At 40.4% G+C, this 15,630-nt stretch overlaps 1 protein-coding gene across 13 annotated transcripts in view; it reads right to left on the reverse strand.

The window, feature by feature from the left end:
- EML6 (EMAP like 6) overlaps positions 1-15,630 on the reverse strand; it is a 348,966-nt gene that overhangs the window by 33,167 nt on the left and 300,169 nt on the right. The window lies entirely within an intron of this gene.

Genomic DNA, 15,630 nt, shown 5'->3' on the forward strand with positions numbered 1-15,630 from the left:
AATATATGAATCAGGGAGAGAGTGTAAGGTGAAAAAAGAGAATGGCCAAAGGTGAAATCCTAAGGACCAACAGCATGTGAGGGGCTGGAAGAGGAAGCAGAGATGGGGCCCTGAGAAGGAATGGTTGGAGAGGTTGGAGGAGGGCCAGAAGAGATTGTTTCCAAAAGGTAAGTGACAGAAGAATATCTAAAACCGCACTGTCCAATATGGTAGCACTGGCCACATGCGGCTCTTGAGCACTTGAACTGTGGCTTGTCCACGTTAAGATGTGTTATAACTGCAAAATACACACCAGGTTTCGAAGACCTAGTAAAAATAATTTAAAAAGAATATAAAATATGAATTATTTTTATATCGATTACACATCAAAAAGACATTTTTATATTTTGGGTTAAATAAAATACATTATTAAAATTAGTTTCACCATCTCTTTTAATTTTTGCAATCTGGCTACTAGAAAAATCATATACATGGCTTGCATTACATTTCTATTGAACAATGCTACTCTAGAAGAAACAAGTTTGTCCTTTAAACAAGACAAAGAGGAGAATGGATTGGATTTGGGAATTAGAGAGTCACCATGACAGATGGAATGGCTGGAGAGTGATGGAGAGACATGGTAAGGTCTTGGTGAGAAGGAGAAAAGGGAGGGAACGTGAGGGTGGGAATATGTGTATAAGTGTAAAAGCTCAGCCAAAGGTCTTGTTTTTCTCCTGAAGAGAGTTAGGTGGGGATGGGAAAGACTGGAATGTGTTTCTTGGCTGAGGACATGGATCCAGTTTTGGGCAAGTGGCAGAGGAGACATAGGAAAGAGGAGAGATGATGAGGGAGCTCGGATGGATGGGAGGCTGGGGTCCAAGCACCAGCTTGAAGGAGGGACCAGCCTTGAAGAGGAGGAGGGACTCACTTCCTCTGGGAGGAGAAGGAAGGAGGTGAATAGTTTTTGTGGGGTGGAGAATAGAAAGGACTCTGGTAAGGGTAATCGGTACCAATGTGATTTTCTAGTCAAAAGAGTGGAGGCATGGGGTTGTAGGAGAAATATAGGAATGGAGAGTGGAGAGGACTGGAAGAGTGGCATTTAAGGAGGCAAAAAGTGAGGCCAGGAGGGAGCTGATTAAAAAAATGGAGGTGTCTAGACACTGGCTGTCTTGAGGAGGATGAAGATTAGGTGTTCTGGGAACGAGAAATCTAGAGGAGAGAAGGGTAAGTCATGGAGAGAGGAGCTACGGGTGATGACGTAAGCCACAGCACAGCAGGACTGGGGTCGGCCAGTTGACCACTAGCCAAACAGAGACAGGAAGTTGATAAACGACAGGAACTGGGAGGGGGAGAAGATGGCAGAGCATGATGTGAACTTCAAAGGAGTGGGTGGGGCTGGTTAGAGAGCATGCCGATATGCGTCACACACACTGGCAAGAAAGCCGGATCCTCCACACCTTACACCCAGTGACATCGTTTCAAGGGGCACAAATCGTGCACCCTAACAACTGCTTCTGCAAATACCTTCTCAGTTATCACATCAGGACCACACAGTGGTAAAAAGCAGGAGGGTAAATGACCCTAGTATCACCCATTCCTCCAAACGGAGGTCTGAGAGATGTTCAGAGGCTTGATTAAAATAATAGGACCCAACTCTGCCAGTGTCTTCTGAGAGAGAGAGAGAAACTCCCTCTTGGTAGAAAAGCGCTTACCCATTTGTGATATGTTCTTTAGCTCCATGAGCGAGTGGGTTTGAGTCAACTGATTCCACTGTAGGAGTATGATTTCCTAGGTGTGTTAATCTATTAAAAAGTCATTTTTTAGCACTTCATAGCACCTCTGCATTTTTATGCCCTGGAACATTCTTTGTAATAAAAAATGAGCAAATTATTTTCTAATGAATGGCAGGCTAAGTTCCTAAAATTATCAGTTACATAGAAGTCATTACTTTGCTTCAAACAACACAGAAAATCAAGGGGTGTGAAAAGGGAAAATCATTTATGAAGGTAGCATTAAATTCCCTTAAAAAATCACTAACCATTCAGCTTTCAGAAGAGTTACATGGCAAACAACAGGCCTTTGAAATGATTAATTTCAGCATATCGGGGTTTAATAGATATTGTAACTTCAGTTCCTTCCACCTCGTTAGAGAACAAGAAACTTGCCACCTTCCACCTGCTCAGGGCAGCTCTGAGTGTAGAACTCTCACAGAATTAAGGGATTCAGTGAAGAAGAATAATATAGCCTGGAGAGAAATGTTCTGGAGTAGCAGAGCATTGCCCTGTTTGCCCTCCACATGCGCAATCACCCTCCCAGAATGAGATTTGAGCTTAGCTCACATGCAACATATATGCAACTGCAGGGCTCTGTACCAAATCTTAGGCTCTTTACGGTCCCTCCACCGTGGGATGGAGTGGTTTTAACAGATCTCAGTACGGTAAATTCAGCAGCACCTGCTAGCATGACTGTCAGTTCTTAGAAACTCTTACACTACAAGCTCACAAAGCGTCTACTGATCAATGATGACAAAGGGCTTCTGTCAGGCCACGGAAGCTGAGGAAAGTGCCAGGAGAGCTGGGCTGTTTATTCGTTGATGTCACCATGGATGGGAGCATTGTCCCGCTTCATCATGCTCATCAAGCCTCAGGCAAACTTGAAATGTGGATTTACTGATTAAAATAAGGCATTTTTCAAAAATTGGGGGCAGGTTCTCTCAGCAGACTTCTGTCCTCACACATAGCACGAAAGGTAAAAAGAGAAACTGGGATTACCTATAGATGGTGGTTTGTTTCAATTCAGGGAACTCTATCTAAACCTTTCCCATATTTTTACACTTTGCCACTTGGGAGCATGTTCTTTGTTTCATTGTAAATCTGCTGACTAAGAAGCTTTGTCTATAAAAAGAACTTTTCAGTTCTTTTTGCCTCGGGTTATTTAAATAGATTTAAACCAAATAAACATTTAATTCCTAATGGACGGAGGGTATGAAGATAAAAAATCATTTAACCAAGAGCAGTTCCATGGCAAGATGGGGCATCATTCAATTCTACATGGGTCACACCTTTCACCACAAAAGTAAGACCACCCATCGGTGCTAACAAAACGAAGGTAAAAGTGGTTTGCTGACAAAAAACAGATTTGTAGACCATTTTGAGGACAGATTAATTTACTTAAATATGCAGAAAAGCAGGCTAAGTAAATGCGTCCATGCATCTACTCACTGAAGAAATATTTGTTCACTATGTACAAGGCACTGTGTGAGGCACATGGTGGTGACCATGATAGACACAGGACTGACCCTTGATAAACTGAGAGTCGCATAGACAAAGTTTATAATTCAGTGGAACTTTAACTAGCTTGATACCATGGACCCATATATTAAGGAACTAAGGATTAAAGGCAGCTACTAATTTGGGGCTGAAACGAAAAACATAAAACTAAAGCAAAACAATCCCCCTAAACATGTTGTACAGTTTTCTGCATAGGATTTTCTTTTTGTTTAAGTTCACAAATCTGTACAAATTGATTTGGAAAGGATATGAGATAATAGAAGTAGATAAGCTTTAGAGCCTTCCCCATTCAGCCATAAGCATGGTTTAAGAAAAAGTTTGGAAAACCCTAGTGCTAGACCACTCTGTTTTGAGGTCATTTGGTGCTAGGACCTGTCAATTCAGAGAAGAGGGGGCCACCATTTATAGAAGGCTCAGAATCTGCTTCTAATCTTTGTTTGTAAAAGCTTCTTGATTTCCTAAGGAACATATGGCCTAGATTGAGAGTAAATATGTACCAGAGGGACTGAAAGATTAATGTAAGAGTATTCACAGATTCCTTCTTTATAATCCCCTGCTAAGAATAGTTCTGGCACTGCCACCTCAGTGTTTCCTCATACTGGCTAGCTGAAATGGATGAAGGGTGAGGTTGCCTTGTGGGGGAAGGCAGTCTGTGGAGTGGAAAACACTCTTTTCCCGTCCCCTCACCATGGAGGATTGGGAGAAGGATTCCACTCAGGACACAACCCCCCCCCCACCTTCAATACATGCCTGGGGGTGCTCAAACCACACTCCCCAGAGTGAGGCACTAGAGGGAGGGGGAGGACAAAGATCACCCTTCAGGATCCTGATTTGCCTGCAAATCCACAAGTAGGGGTTACTGAAAGATAATGAGATGCTGACAGCCAAATGGGTGAATATTGCAAGGGGCCCCTGGTGCCTGGGGATGAGTCCCTGTCCATGGGAACTGTTGGAGGCACTGCTCATTCAACCACATGAAAGGAAACTTGTAGCATATATGACTGAGCAGGGAAGTTGCCTGATCCCCTAGATCCCTCCTAAACACTCACTGTCATATTCTCCCTGCCAAAGGAGACAATGACCCTCAATGCCACAGAGATGTAGCTTAGGAGTAAGGGTCTCTCCACTTAAGGCTGCTGTTTGAAATTGCCTAAAGGCAGAATCCTTTAACCTGAGAGCTGGAAGGGGCCAGGAGTGTCCATTATTTAGAGACAGAAATTTCCAAACTGCATTATGAATATAAAGACAAGATGCTGACAAGATCTTAGACTTTGATATCTAATCCATGGGTGTCAGTTGGAAATCAACTGGAAATCAACCTAAATCTTGTTGTTAAGGAGTTTATTCATTCATTCAACAAATATTTACGGAGTGCTGGCACTGTTATCAAATTTGGAGATAAAGTAGTATATCAGAAGTTTTGCTTTCACAGAGATGACATCCTAGTTTGAGGAGAGGGGTTAAGAAGAATCTCCTAATCTGGTAAACAACAAAGGCCTGTGATTGTTCAACTCTTAAGGCAATCCTCAGACCTCCATCCAACAGGACTAGGATTAAAAAAGAAGTGGCATTAATCCCACTTCTGACACCAATCCCACATCCCACTTCTTGTTTTTTTTTATTTTTATTTTTGGCTGCCACCCATGACATGCAGAACTTCCCTGATCCCTGGTTTAGGGATCAAACCACAACCCGTGCAGTGGAAGCTCAGAGTCTTAACCACCAGACCACCAAGGAAGTCCACCAATCCCACTTCTGATTGCCTGAAGCCCTTGCCAGAATGCAGTCAGCCACTTTCCAGGTAAACACTGGATATCTACTAAGGTTTTAAGGGGTAAGAGAAAATCCAAGGGCAGCTAAATTTTGCTTTGACTCTCACTGAGCCAACTCTTTTTGTAAAAGTCAGAGATGCGAGAACAAAAAAACAAGGGAAATGGAAAGATGTGAAAGGTTTCAAATGTTGGGGAGGTAATGGTAGTAATAATAAAGTTGATATAAAACTGTCATTAACTAACTTTTACTTTAAAAAATGGCCAAGATGGAGACTGATTTCAAATTAAAAATTTTAAATGTGAGGATTTCTACTTTAAAATATGTGTACTATCCCACTGAAGAAAAGCCCAGAATTAGATGGCTTCACTGGTAAATTCTACCAAACATGTAAAGAAGAATTAACACCAATCCTTCTCAAACTTTTCCAAAAAAATGAAGAGGAGGGAACACTCCCAAACTCATTTTATGAGACCAGCATTATCCTGATACCAAAAACAGAAAAGAACACTACTAGAAAAGAAAAGTATAGGCCAATATCTCTGATGAATACAGATGTAAAAATTCTCAATCACATACTAGCAAACCGAATTCAGCAGCACATTAAAAGAATCATTCACCATGATCAAGGGGGATTTATCCTGGGGATGCAAGGATGGTTCAACATATGCAAATCAATCAGTGTGATACATCATATTAACAGAATGAAAGAAAAGAAATATATGATAATCTCAATAGACGTGGAAAAAGCATTTTACAAAATTCAACATCCATTCATGATAAAAACTATTAACAAATTAGGAATAGAAGGAACATATCTCAACAAAATAAAGGCCACATAAGACAGGCCCATAGCTAATATCATACTTAATGGTGAAAGGTTAAAAGCTTTTCCTCTCATATCAGGAACAAGACAAGGGTGCCACACTATTCAACATAGTACTGGAAGGCCTAGCTAGAGTAATCAGGTAAGAAAAAGAAATAAAAGTATCAGAATTGGAAAGGAAGAAATAAAATTGTCTCTATATTCAGATGACATGATTTCACATACAGAAAATCCTAAAGACAACCATAAACCTGTTAAATCTAATCAATGATTTCAGTAAAGTTACATGATACAAATTAACACAGAAAAATCAGTAGTGTTTCTATATACTAACAACAAACTTTCAGAAAAAGGAATAAAGAGATCAACCACATTTACAAGAGCATCAAAAACAAAATACTCAGGAATAAATTTAATTATGGAGGTGAAAGATCTCTACTCTGAAAACTACAAGACACTGATAAAAGAAATTGAGGAAGAGGCAAATAAATGGAAAGGTATCTCATGTTCATGCATTAGAAGAGTATTGTTAAATTGTCAATACTACAAAAGTCATCTATAGATTAAATGCAACCCCTATCAAGGTTCCAATGGTGGGACTTCCCATGTGGCGCACTGGTTAAGAATCTGCCTGCGAATGCAGGGGACATGGGTTTGAGCCCTGGTCCAGGAAGATCCCACATGCTGCAGAGTAACTAAGCCCCTGTGCCACGACTACTGAGCCTGCACTCTAGAGTCCATGAGCCACAACTATTGAGCACATGTGCCACAGCTACTGAAGCCTGCATGCCTAGAGCCTGTGCTCCACAACAAGAGAAGCCACCGCAATGAGAAGTCCATGCACCGCAACGAAGAGAAGCCCCTGTTCGCTGCAACTAGAGAAAGCCTGCACGCAGCAATGAAGCCCCAACACAGCCAACAATAAATAAATAAATAAATAAATAAATAAATAAATAAATAAATAAATAAAAATTTATATTAAAAGAAAAAGATTCCAATGGCATTTTTTACAGAAGTAGAACACTCCTAAAATTTATCCAGAACCACAAAAGACCCTGAATACTCAAAGAAATCCTGAGAAAGAAGAACAAAGCAGGAGGCATCACACTTCCTGACTTCAAGCTATACTATAAAGCTATAGTCATCAAAACAGTATGGTATCAACATAAAAGCAGACAAATAGACCGATGGAACAGAATCAAGAGACCAGATATAAACCCAAGCATATAGAGTAAACTAACATTTGACAAGGGAGCCAAGAATACTCAATGGAGAAAAGACAGTGTCTTCAATAAATGGTTCTGGGATAATTGGATAGTCACATGTAAAAGAATGAAACCAGACCCATAGCTTACACCACTCACAAAAATTAACTCCAAATGGATTAAAGACATTTAAATGTAAGACCTGAAACCATGAAACTCTTAGAAGAAAATATAGGAACAAAGCTCTTTGATATGAGTCTTGGTAATGATTTTTTGGATACAACACCTAAAGGGCAAGAAACAAAATAAAAAATAAGACTAAACTAAACTAAAAAGCTTCTGCACAGTAAAGGAAATCATCAACAAAGTGAAGAGACAATCTATGGAATGGGAAAAAATTTGCAAACCATATATTGACAAAGGGTTAATATCCAAAATATATTTAAAAACTCATACAACTCAATAACAAAAAACCAAATAACCCCATTAAAAAATGGGCAAAGGACCTGAATAGACATTTCTCCAAAGAAAATACATGAAAGGCCAACAGGTACATGAAAATATGCTCAACATCACTAGTCATTAGGGAAATACAAATTAAAACCATAATGAGATATCACTTCATGCCTGTTAGAATGGCCATCATCAAAAAGACAAGAGATAACAAATGCTGGCATGGATGTGAAGAAAAGGGATCCCTTGTGCACTGTTGGTGGGAATGTAAATTGGTGCAACCACTATGGAAAAAAGTACGGAGGAGCCTCAAAAAATTAAAAATAGAACTACCATATGATCCAGCAATTACACTTCTGGATTGTATACAAAGGAAATGAAAAACACTAACTCGAAAATGTATCTGTACCCCTATATGCACAGTAGCATTACTTACAAGAGCCAAGACATAGAAACAACCTAAGTGCCCATCAATGAATGAAATGGACAAAAAAGTTGTGGTATACACACATACACACAATTACTAGAGTTACCCATAATTTATAAGTAAACTACATCAAACCAGTGCTAAGACAATACAATTTAAGTGTTAAAAGCTAACTTTTCTAATTCAGATTTTTTTTTTTAAAGGGAGAGATGACCTTGCCAGTCTGAGATAAACAGTAGAGGCTAGCAGGAAGCCCAAAGCCTTTCTGAGGGAAGAAAAAAATATGCTTTAGCTTGGCATTTTGATTTGTGATTTGTGACTGTAAGTTATGCAGCTTCTAAGGTGAGAAAACAGGGGTGGAGGGTTTGAACCTCTCATTCTTTTCGTAAAAGGTGGAAAATGCTATAACACGCAAGACGATGTTATAAAGATGGTGTAGAAATAGAAGGGGTTAAGTCCCACATTCTTTTATTCATCCCTGGACAGATAGCCAGAAGCTGCAAGCCTCAGCACTTGTTAATAAAGGACCCTGGAAAAATACAGACTGCTGACTGAGGTGCATTGAGAAAACAATCCCTCAGCTAACTAGTACATCCACTTAGAAAAATAAAAATTAGTGAATACTTTAATGCCAATTTCCATAAAAATAGTTTAATTTGTATTTATTTTGTATCTTTTATCATAAAGTTGGAGTTTTGTCTGAATACAGGTTCCAACTGAATAAATTAAATAAAAATCTCCATTATTACTGTTCCCCATGCAGATGGTTAATCTAAGCAGTTAGGTGAGGAGGAGGTGGGGACATGGCCCCACCAGGTGCAACTAGGAAGACTAATGGCTGGTCAGCATATTTGGATTTTTTTTAATTAATGTTTTTTTAAAATTATTTTTTAATTTTTATTTATTTTATTTTTGGCTGTGTTGGGTCTTCGTTGCTGCATGGGCTTTCTCTAGTTGTGGTGAGTGGGGGCTACTCTTCATTGCGGTGCGCGGGCTTCTCATTGCAATGGCTTCTCTTGTTGCGGAGCACGGGCTCTAGGCACGCAGGCTTCAGTAGTTGTGACACGCAGGCTCTAGAGCACAGGCTCAGTAGTTGTGGCACATAGGCTTAGTTGCTCCGTGGCATGTGGGATCTTCCCGGACCAGGGCTCGAACCTGTGTCCCCTGCATTAGCAGGTGGATTCCTAACCACTGTGCCACCAGGGAAGCCGCATATTTGTATTTTAATAAAAGACCATATCCCACATTTGGAGATATTATTAGATCCTATCTAGAAATTAAGAAAATGCTTTTGTGATTCATTTCTGTGGTCATCACCCAGTTACCACAGGAGGCAAAACTGGGGTTGCATGGTATTTTGATCCACACAAGAAAATGGATATTGGTACCAAACATTTCCATAGTTTTAAGTTTCTAACTTCTGCTTTTTTGTCTTAATGTGAAAATAAAAATCTCTGGAGATGGGCCAAAGATGTTTAAACACTATTTTTAAAGATACTGTGGAACCTCCTAGAGTAACGGAAATAAAAACAAAAATAAACAAATGGGACCTAATGAAACTTAAAAGCTTTTGCACAGCAAAGGAAACCATAAACAAGATGAAAAGACAACCCTCAGAATGGGAGAAAATATTTGCAAATGAAACAACAGACAAAGGATTAATCTCCAAAATACACAAACAGCTCATGCAGCTCAACATCAAAAAACAAAAAACCCAGTTAAAAAATGGGTGGAAGACCTAAATAGACATTTCACCAAGGAAGACATACAGATGGCCAAGAGGCACATGAAAAGATGCTCAACATCACTAATTATTAGAGAAATGCAAATCAAAACTACAATGAGGTATCACCTCACACCACTCAGAATGGCCATTATCAAAAAAGCTAGAAACAATAAATGCTGGAAAGGGTGTGGAGAAAAGGGAAACCTTCTGCACTGTTGGTGGGAATGTAAATTGATACAACCACTATGGAAAACAGTATGTGGATTCCTTAAAAAACTAAAAATAGAACTACCATATGACCCAGCAATCCCACTACTGGGCATATACCCTGAGAAAACCATAATTCAAAAAGAGACATGTACCACAATGTTCATTGCAGCACTATTTACAATAGCCAGGACATGGAACCAACCTAAATGTCCGCTGACAGATGAATGGATAAAGAAGATGTGGCACATATATACAATGGAATATTACTCAGCCATAAAAAAGAAATGAAATTGAGTTATTTGTAGTGAGGTGGCTGGACCTAGAGTCTGTCATACAGAGTGAAGTAAGTCAGAAAGAGAAAAACAAATACCACACGCTAACGCATATATACGGAATCTAAAAGAAAAAAAAATGGTACTGATGAATCTAGTTTCAGGGCAGGAATAAAGAGGTAGACATAGAGAATGGACTTGAGGACTTGGGGTGGGAGGGGGAAGCTGGGGCAAAGTGAGAGTAGCAACAACATATATACACTACCGAGTGTAAAATAGTTGGCTGGTGGGAAGCAGCAGCATAGCACAAGGAGATTGGCTCGGTGCTTTGCGCGATGACCTAGAGGGGTGGGATAGGGAGGATGGGAGGGAGGCTGAAGAGGGAGGGCATATGGGGACATGTGTATGCATATTGCTGATTTGCTTTGTTGTGCAACAGAAACTAAAACAGTATTGTGAAGCAATTATACTCCAATAAAGATCTATTAAAATAAATAAATAAATAAAATAAAATAATGCAAAAATGATACTGTGGAATATAAAAATATAATGTGACTATAAAATATTGATTTTATAAAAAGCTGTAATTCTCATCTTTTATGAGTCGATTCTTGAGGCACTCCTAGACAGTGGTGTAAAAACTATGGCTCATCAAAACTGTCCCACTTAAATTAGGTAAAGTTTTAAGTGTCTCTAATAATTCTTGATATTGATTTGGCTGTATTTACTGCCATCTTTGATTGTATATATACAGTTATAATATTAGGTAATAAACACCTTTACACATTCAAAGGCATTTATAAAGGATAGTAATTACTGTTCAATATTAAAATGGCCTGAAGTTCTCTCCTGTGATAATAAGACCAGTTTCCATTAGGAAAAAAATTAAAGGAGAATGAGCCGATATTTTCCATGCGCCCCTCCAAAATCTACCCTCCACCCTTCTCTCCTGTTCTGTGCCCTCCATGGCTGGGCTGTTGTGGACTGTATCAATGGACTGTCTTGCCCTTCAGGTTCTGACTGGATTCAGCTAAAGAGAGGCACCAGTAGAAGATTAGTGAGTGAGAGGAGAATGCAATTGAGGCATCTATTCCTTCAGTACCTACTTGCTGGGACTCACGCTAGTTACCTTCAACCCTCCCCCTTAGGTCTCAGCTCCTGTAAGGTGGCCTGCTCCCACAGCTACCTTCTCCATGTCTGGCAAGAGCTTCCTGCCCTTGCCCCTTCTGTCCCTGGGATGGTAATGACTTACTATCCCCAAGGTGCTACCCCATCCCTATTGTTTCTTTTCTTTTCTTTTTTTAAAAATTTATTTTATTATTTTATTTTTTGGCTGTGTTGGGTCTTTGTTGCTGCATGTGGGCTTTCTCTAGATGTGGTGAGCGGGGGCTACTCTTTGTTGCAGTGCGAGGGCTTCTCATTGCAGTGGCTTCTCTTGTTGCAGAGCATAGGTTCTAGGCGTGCAGGCTTCAGTAGCTGTGGCACGTGGGCTCAGTAGTTGTGGCTCATGGGCTCTAGAGCGCAGGCTCAGTAGTTGTGGCGCATGGGCTTAGTTGCTCCGCGGTATGTGGGATCTTTCCGGACCAGGGCTCGAACCCGTGTCCCCTGCATTGGCAGGCAGATTCTTAACAACTGTGCCACCAGGGAAGCCCCCCTATTGTTTCTTTTAATCCTGCCCACACCTTTGCTAACAGTCCCTTCCTTAAGCTCTCCCCAAATTACTTCCTTTTCAGAGTATCTTTCCTTCTTGCTGGGGTCACAACTGACACAGAGAGTTTAGGCCAAGTGTGAAAGACTTAGGTTATTCCTTTCACTGTCTACCACTTTTATGAAATTCTATCTAAGATATTAGGTGTCTTATATTTATATATTCTTTGAAGCCAACTCTAGGGAGCCTGAGCCAAGAATCAAAACCAGAAAAGAAAGATTTCTGAAGTTTTAGACAAGAGTATCCAATGTAGTCTTTAGAAATATAATACATAACATGGTGCAAAGACAGGAAAAAAGCTCCTATTCAAACAAAGCAAAAAAAAAGTTACATTTAAAATATCCATATAACCTTATGACTTTTTGAGAGTACTGTTTTCTATTTCAGGTCTACAATAATTAAAGCGATCTCTAGTAGTTATGGGGAACAAACTAATGTGCACTCAACAGAGACCAGCTTCCCTGCTTGGGACAGGAAAACCAAAGATGAGCGTGCATTCTGAGCACTAGACGAGGTTCTGGAAGCATGGATTCCTGACGTTGGAAAAGACTTCCTGACCTTCCCCAGCCACATGCCACAGATGGCTGCTGAGCGCCAGGATGACCCAACAGCTCACGCAAGGCTAGGGGCTAGCTGGACACGTGTGGCTGGGTCAAGGAAGCAGGGCAGTCCGGCGTGCTAAAGCAAAGCTGAAGTGGGTCACCAGGATGCTCGGTAAGCACCTGGAAGGGATTACATATTGGTAGGCGTAGCCTAGTATTCTTCTGAGAGCAATTACACATTTCTCTCAGCTTTCCCACCTCCTGAAAGACTGAAACTGAAGATCGTATGGCTTCTGAAGAATAAGAACTCACTATGTGTTAGAATTATACAAAAAAGCATAATCAAAAGCCTTCCAGCTACTTAAAAATCAAATGAGTCTAATTAGAAACAATCTATGACTATCATAAGTTTTAGGAAGTAGGAATTCAGTTGCTTAAAAACTGACTGATACATAATGTGCAGCTGCCTTCAAGGCACTGTTCTCAATTTGACAGACGCCACACTCATCTCACAGGTTCTAAGGCGGAAAGGGATTTAAACCAGAAGTAGGACTGCCTGAAACATTGGTAGGAGGCAAAATAAGTCCCTGCACTGAGTGGGTGTTCCAAGCTCGTATCTCTTGTGGTCCTCAAGTATTTGTCTCCCGTTAGTCTTATTGGTGCATGCCTCGGCACAGGTACATAGAACAGGCACCCAGGTATCTGAATGCAGACACAGAAGGGAACAATGAAGGGAAGCTCAAGGACAGTCCCTGGTCAGTAGGGCTTGAAGTAGTCAAAGGGAGCAGTGTCAAGGTTGACAGTCCTGAATATTCCCAGGGAGAACGTGGGTGCTGCCTGGCCCCCTGCACCTGACGTCTGAGATGCTGAGCATTTGCCTCTCTCTCATGCTGGAGTCTGTGAAGCCCATTTTGCACTCCAGGTGGAGGACTCAGGTAAGCTGTCTGCCTGACTTATTGTTTGGAGTCCCCCCTACCCCAAGGGCTTGGTCCTGCCCCACATTCCCTCTCTCATCCTGCTTTCTCACAAATTCTCTGAATGCCTGCCTTGCCTGGCACCCCTTTCTTTTGCAGCTTGGAAGCTGCCTACAGTCCTGTCTCTGAGGTTCAAGCTTCCCTAAAATTACTGACAAGGATTGGAGGAGACTGCTTGTTCTCAGTTCTGATTAGGAACTCACTCATGCCCCTGGAGGCTGCTAATTCAGACACCACGTACTGCCCCTTCTCCCCTCGCCCATTCCTGGTGTGGTCCTGCTTAGCTCCCAGCATGCTGTGCAGCTGGCATCCTGCTCTATGGTTACAGCACCCTCTGGGAACTGATGCTGTCAAGGCTTCTTAAAGTTATCGAAGACACTGCTATGTATAGAAAAGGCTTGACTATTCCTTTGGACCCTGTATTTATATCTTAAAACTGTATTCTTCACTGCATGTTTTACTCACTACACCCTGGTGTGAATTATTTTTTTAAATGCCAGTAAAGTGGTGAAATGCCTACCCCTGTATCTCATAACACTATGAAGCATTTTTTTCTTTCATATTAAAAAAAAGTCAATCCTGTGTATGCTAATCTATGACGATCTTGTGTGGTGAAGAAAATGAGGGAGCTTCAAAATTCTGAATTTTAAGACTGAAAATTCTTAGGGTCCTCTCTATCTTCACCTTTCTTAGCTCTTCCTAAATTGGGCAGGTATGAGATTTTTACAGACCTGCCCAAAGAGACACCAAGACCAAGAGAGGTTCAGGTGAACCTTACTTTAGGTTAGAAACTAGCTGTAGTGTTTGGATTTAGGAATGTGATTAGATTTCTATATCTTAGTGGCCAGTCTAAATCTCAGCATGATGAATCACTGAGTTGCAGCAATCAGCCAGAAGCAACCTTGGAATAATAGCCAAGTCAACTCATTTCATAATGTTATGTGAAATTGGAAAGGTTGGGTATTTTTTTTTCAAAAGAATGTGTAATTTAGGCCAAATGTTTATTTTAGAGTGGATTATTTAAGTGGGAAGCTTATTCATGTACTTATGTGCATATGATTTTTTAAAAATTTTCTTTCTTTATTCTTAGAATTAGTTCCTTTAAAAATATTTCCTCTTTGTGGCCACTAAAAAACCATGTCGCAAGCAAATAAACTATAATTTACAGACTATTGCAGAAAAATCTCTCTTTTTATTTTTTCCATTAAAAGAGAACTCTGAACCCTCATAGTAACATTTAACAAAGATGCTAAGGAAGAATTAGGGGTGTTTTTTTTTGCATCAATTCAATCTTCTTGCCTGTAGCACACCCACCATTTATCAGGCTTATTTTAACATCTGGCACTAAACTGAAGCAGGAGGGGAAATGACATTTTATTTCTTTGTATTTAAATTTCCACCTAATAGTAAAAGGTGATAGATTAGATTTAGTAAATACTTATTAGGCAGAAAGCCATGCTGAATGCAAAAAACAACTTGAACCGCATTAATTATACATCATGGGACCAGGGTACATGTGAACACTGAACCCACGTCAGTGGAAAGAGCCCACAGAGAATTCTTAAACATCTTTGAGATCCATGAAATTCTCTTTAGATGTTAGAGTTTTTATTCAATATTTATCCTCCTTAGTATGAATATGGTAAATCAAGTAATTGTAGTAATTATGGGTTTTTGTTTGTTTTTTAGAAATGCTAAAGTGTTTTATCAATACTTACAGTAGCACATCAGAAAGCACACCAAAATAATACCAGAAACCCTCTTTCTACACAGAGGATCCACAGCAACAAAATCAAATTGGTTAGGCCTGGAATGGTCAAACACGCCTGAACAAATCTGGGCAGGTGAAGACACAGTAAGAGAAGGCACACCAAGTGATACAGTGTAGTGCTCAGACTCTGGGCAGAATGGAAGATTATTTTTCACAATCCACAGATATTCCTCCTAGACCTTAGAAGCCTGCCTTGCCCCCACCTCCCGAGTCAGCATGCTCCCCCATCAGCCGTCACATTCAGGACAGGTTTGGGCTGCCCTGACATCCTCTCTAGGCAAAGGGAAGCCTGGCCTAACCAAATCTCATGTCTAAGCAAGTCATTTTCCATAAACAACTTCTGCAAAGTGTAACCCACCCTTTCCTCACATTAAAGGCTGTGGGCAGTTTCCCTCAGCTTAAGCCTGTGTGTAGGTTAAGACTCTGCATATACATAAATAAAGACTAGCTTAAGTAGCAACTTTGAGGGCAAAGAAA

This window comes from Balaenoptera borealis, assembly GCF_965194805.1.
Source record: "Balaenoptera borealis genome assembly, chromosome: 15".
Taxonomy (NCBI): Eukaryota; Metazoa; Chordata; class Mammalia; order Artiodactyla; family Balaenopteridae; genus Balaenoptera; species Balaenoptera borealis.